Raw genomic sequence first — 6,006 nt, 5'->3', positions numbered from 1 at the left:
GATGAGGCAGACGAAGAAACGTACAAAGCCCAGAAAAGACAGCTTTCTCTCTGGAATATTTTGGCTAGAAGTCTTCCGCTTCCTTTCACATATGAGCTGATATTCGGACATATTATCTGTCTCTGTGCTCCAACGTTTATTTATGATCAAATCTACTTGGATGGAACAGAGCGGATATACAGTCACACTCACAGGCACACAAGAAAGGAACAGACTCGCAGCGCTGACTAACAACTGAGTGATATATTTCTTCTTCCTCAAATCGTCCTCTTCTCATTCACCATTAAAAAGAACATTTAAAATTTTTAAACACCACAAACCAAATAGGCAATGGACATTAATAGATAAATAGTAACTAATAAGTAAATAATTCAATTACAAATAAAAATACAAATAAATATATATATATATTAAAAATAAATTAAAAAGTGATTATAGAAAAAAATCGTAAGGGTGCAGGCGAGGTGGTAAATATTAACAATGTTGAATTAACCTGTATATTTTTTAGACGTCGTCCTGTCTATTTTCTGTCCCTTCTACGTTTCGACGTTTCTTCTCTACCCCAGTCTCAGGTTAATTCAACATAGTTAAAGAAAAATTATTTTTAAGAAATTCTAGAAATGAATTAAAAAATCAGAAGAATTAACTTGAAAAAAAATGAAAAGGAAATAAAATAAGAATAAAATTAAACGACAAAGTCCCTATCACCATTGGTGCTTTTATGTTATCTCGAAATAATCCAATTCTTTCTTTAATAAAGCTAAGAATGGAGCACTGACACATTTCTTGTCCAACCTGGCTATTTTTTCAACTTCTATAATTTCTGAAGTCAGCTGATTGCCACTTCGGGCAAAAACCGCGCAATTTCTCAAGTCCGCCGAGCACCCGCAGTCGCGGCAATGGATGCCCAGGTTACCTAAGATTGTTCATGTTATAGTGATGTTCTCGCAACCGATCATTCAGACACCTCCCGGTTTGCCCGACATACTGTCTACCGCGTGAGAGGGAAATTACATAAACTACCCCTTCAGAGCACGGAACAAAACGGGTGTGATGCGTGTTTATAGAACCTAAGTATCAATCGGAAGATGAATTGACTTTTTTTACATAAACTAGCGACCATGTACGAAGCAGAGAAAACTACGTTGATGTTTACGCGGTTGCATATATTTTTAAGACCATGAGAAATATGGTGAATATAAGTAGGGTGTGCATTTTCCGGTTTTAACCGAAAAACACCGATAAACATCCGTCGGTGACGAAAATATAAAATCGGTTAAAACCGAAAAACACCGATGGTTGGATATTTTTGCCCTGGTTAAAACCGAAAAACACCGGTCGTTGCTAGTTTCCGACCAAGTGAAACCCTTTCCCCGTAGAGGTTCGTCAAACGTGTTATCTCGTGGATGCTGCATTCTTCCAGTGTTTATACATGGCTTGCAGGTGGCGTCAGTCCGCCCTCCTTTCTGGGGGTCAAGAGCGTCTGGTGAACGCAGTGGAAGCTAACCTCTCATACGCCTTTCCCCTACTGTGTCTCCCATGGCCCCCTTTTGTGGAAAAATTGACACAGTGGAGGGTAGGCTCTCACGTGCCTTTTCCACATTGTGTCTGGCCAAGTGATGTCGGTGCAAGCCATGTATTCAGAGGTTGCTGTGGTTCCTGGAAGACACTGCCAACGTCCGTGTCGTACAGGAGCGTGCGTTTTCATAATTGCGGGTTGCGAACCGCAAGGAACGTGCTGCCATGACGGCAGCACGTTCCTTGCGTGTAGATGCAAGCATGGAAGTATGCTTGCATCTACTATAATAACCAAGTGTGAGAAATAGTTGTTTCCTAGAAAAGAAGTGTATGAACTATGTGAATAAAATTGGAACTCTCTGTCTGTGATCAATCGCTTTTTTTTCACCGATAATCACCGTTTTTAGCCTCGTCGTGAGACGTTCCACCGAAAAACACCGGTGTTTTGAAAATAAATAAACACCGAAAAACATCCGCCGATTTTTCTCACAAATAAACACCGGAAACTACACACCCTAAATATAAGGCACAACCACTGGCCTTTGGTTTCGGTCCCTTTTCTTACATTGAGTTAAATCTGGATTCTTAATTTTCTGAAGGATATTATTAAGTGAATACGGTACCCCCCTAATTGTAGCCTAGGTATCTGCTCGTCAAAGCTAGTTTTTACAGTAGGCGGGCATGACTTTTTGATATAATTTGTTAGGCATAGTTTAACTACGTCCCTTTTAACTAATTGGCAATGGGCCGATTGATAATAGAGCAGCGGCTTTTTCCCTCTTGGAGCGTAGGACCAACAAGTGTGAGGCGAAAGAAAAAACAGTCTGAGGTCTAAGAACCTTAGAGATTCTTCAACCGGAAGTTCATGTGTTATGTCCGAAGAATCCAAACAGTTTTTTTTTTAACATTGAGAGGACAATAGATACAGTACTTGAAATGTCGTTTCCATCAAGGGCTAAGAAAGTTTAAAAAAAAATTCATCGACATAGTGGAAGACTTTCACAACTTTTGAAGTGTCAAAACGCCTTTGTAGGATTTTATCTCGATGCGCTAAGTATAGCTCACTAACGCGAGGCGCAATACAGCAACCAAAGCAAACACCTTTCGTTTCCCGGTAGATGTTTCCATCCCACGTGAGGAAAGTAGATTTGAGGTAGACTGGAAGCAATTCAAGAAAACCTCTTTGGGACATTCCTGAAGCATCTAGGAAAGCGACAATGTCGAAAGAGTCAATGCAGGTTTCCATGCACATTAAAAGTCGTTCTTGGGGTATAGCATAATACAAGTCCTTGATGTCCACGAAGAAGGCCTTAAAGTCACTGTAGTTGTGTTCATTTTAGAGCCTTATAACTTCATGTGAGTTGTTGGACAAGAAAGGGTCGTCAACGGTTAGACATTTGAGCTTCTCTTGTAAAGATAAGGCGACAGACTTCTGCCAGGTCCCCCTTTCCGACACTATTAGTCTTAAGGGACAGCCAAGTTTGTGTGTTTTCGCACTAAACAGTTCGTAGACTTAAATTTTTGCTTCGGTCGATGGTGGAGCAAAGCTTCAATAGGGCGGGTGAATAAAGAGTCAATCGCAGCTGAGGCTCTTTCTCCAAACCGTAGCCTTATGCATAATCACAAAACCACCTTCTTTGTCTGCCGGTAGGATGGACATCGACTTGTCTTTCAAGTAGGTCTCGACTCTTTTAATTGGCATAGGTGTGCCTGACTGTCTGTATCCGGTGAGTAGGTCAATGCCATCAGATATACATCGCTCACTTTCTGCTTCTCGAGCACGCCTCGCAACTTGCCTTACCAAAGAGAGGAGTTATGGTGCCGGCTTCGTTGTTTCAATTTCAAACTTTGGTCCAAGGCTAAGAGCGTGACGCACGAAATCCGCCAGATTAATGTCTCCTACTACGTGCACTAGGTTGCGACAGGATTGCACTTTTTTCAGAAGTTATAGAACGGAGGTCTCGCAGGGTGAGACCCCAAAGAGTCTCAGTTGATCTTTACGCGGTGGTCGAAAACTCAAGACATCTCTACCATCTTCTGCTACAAAATTACTGTTGTTTTTTTTTGTTCTACTTTCAAAATGTTCTTCTAGAATGTAAAAAAAATTAATGATGTTTTTATTTATTTATATATATTTTTTTGTTTATGCGTCATTTACTCTTTATTTATTTATTATTTATTCGTTATTTATTAATGTTTCTTAGCTATTTGCTTTCTGGTGTTTAAAATTTAAAATGTTTTCTTTAACAGCGAATGAGTAGAAGATGACGATTTGAGGTAAAAGAAATATATCACTGAGTTGTTAGTCAGCGCTACGAGTCTGTTGCCTTCTTGTGTGCCTGTGAGTGTGAGTGTAGGTGTGTTCAGATAAGGACGGTCATGGTGGTGTCATGCCTATTTTTTCAGTCATATTTTTATATGAGGTAGCTAAACCTGTCCACACAACGGGACAGACCTTACTTTTTGAAGATACTTCCTTGTATTCGTGAGAAAAATCGCATTCAAGAGAAGGTTGAAAAAAAAGATTTTCCCTACTGCGCGAAGACGCAACTTTGAAGGCTGGAGGAATAAAGAGTGAAGTTTTCTACACAGTGATATTTTTTACGATTAATGCACGCATACTTTGCTGTCAGAATTAATTAAAGTTAACTTATATGACCAAATATTTCAAGCGAAATAAAATGCCAAACTTTGCTTCTTGAGCAAATCTTACATAATAAGGCATTTTTCGGCGAATTTTTAAGTCGCTTTAAATTTATATTCTAAAGATGAAACTTTCTGTGTCGAGTGTGTAATGCTTTGTAAACTTTTAACAAATTAATTAGCGCTCTACTGTTAAAAGTGTTTTCAGCATTACGCCTGGACATTTCGTCAAAATAAAAAAGTCAAAATCTTGCGATTTTTGTGCAGCAGTTAAAAAATCATTCTCAATTTTCTTTAAATATTACCCGATGGGCCTTTGATGAGCGGTAATTACAAATCTGCAAAGACATGTTGTATTATTTTGTTTTAGAACAAGAAAATACATGCGTATCAAGGTCGTGGTCGCATCAATTACCGCTGGGGCGTTTCTGTCTTAACGACTAGTGATACACAAGCGACGCATGTCATAGTAACCGCACTTGGTCATATTAATGCCCAGGCGCCACGAAGCCCTTTAAAAATAGCACGTGAACTTGGTTTCATCACTGATGTGGCTGTTATTGCCAATGAAAACTGAACGTCGCAGCGCGTCCGATCCATATTAGGGTGTTACACTTGACTGGTTAGAGGTTCATTGTGCTACCATTTCAAGTTAGTACTTTAATATTAGTGCCTGGCTGACAAAAGGACTTGATTTGTATTTCTGAGCATCGCTCAAAAGCTTGCTGACAAAATAGTTCGATTAATTTTTCTAGGCATCGCCACTGGAACAAGCGACATTGCGGAAGCTTCTGCCCCGGCCGATAGCGGGTGTGTCTAGGGCAGAACGATAACAGCTTACATCTCGAAAAACAGTGGGGATTGAGTGGAAATCAAGGTTGAGTAAGAGGGTATTTAGCTAGCGTAAGCGGTTCAGCGTCGAAGGCAACAGCTAAATGTGCGCTCGGGCGCTACTAAAGTCGCTTCAACATGCAGGATCTCCTGCGACGGCTCATCCGCAATCAGAAAAGTCATGATCTGTGACTGGGTCAAGGGGTGCAAGAGAGTTATCGATCTGGGAAAATATTTTTATGAAATTTTAAGAGGGTCATAGAATGCGAAAACCTGCAGGTGTTTATTTCCAATTAGAACGCTCTTTGTGTGAATCAGCCAGCGCCGCCACCTAATGCCAAGCCGTCGCACGCACGCAGTTTCGTGGTTCACTATAAACAGAAAATAAAGAAAGAACTGCTGATCAGTCGACTGGCCTACATTGCGGTGAGGTCTTGCCAATAAAGAGGACGTAACACAAGTTTTAAAATAATGGGAGTTTAATTAAAACAATGATTTAAAACATAAATAATATAATGGAGTTCACAAGTACCGAAACGTGCCAATAAACAGCCTATGGCACTTCAGGGCGGCAAAATGCAAATATAGCTAGCGAATATACAGAAGAAAAATAATTACTAGACAATTAAAAGCTGAACTCCTAAAATGCTGAATTACTACCAACCAGATCACAATACTGAGGAGCTAGCGGGTGGAAGGAGTGTCTAATCTGTCACTGTCCGGGAGTTACGGCCTCTTCCATTGCATTGTCCGAAGGTAATGGTACCGGTGAATTCCACGGTGGGCTAGTGAGGAGCTCGCCGAGGCCAGCCACACACTCACGCACACACAAACCTCTTGCGGAGGCTTCCCCAGCACGGACCTGGCCAGCCACCTTCGCTTTTCCCGGGCTCGATCCGCTTTTTCGCAGATCGAATATCAGGGCTTCAAGTCCGAAGTAAACTTCGTGTTCACACAGGTCGCATTTTGTGCGATACGAAAACAGCGTGGCTGAAAACGCGATATATCAGTCTA

The sequence above is a fragment of the Ixodes scapularis genome, unplaced genomic scaffold, assembly GCF_016920785.2.
Source record: "Ixodes scapularis isolate PalLabHiFi unplaced genomic scaffold, ASM1692078v2 PGA_scaffold0__279_contigs__length_252992795, whole genome shotgun sequence".
NCBI lineage: Eukaryota > Metazoa > Arthropoda > Arachnida > Ixodida > Ixodidae > Ixodes > Ixodes scapularis.
This window is presented reverse-complemented; position numbering follows the sequence as displayed.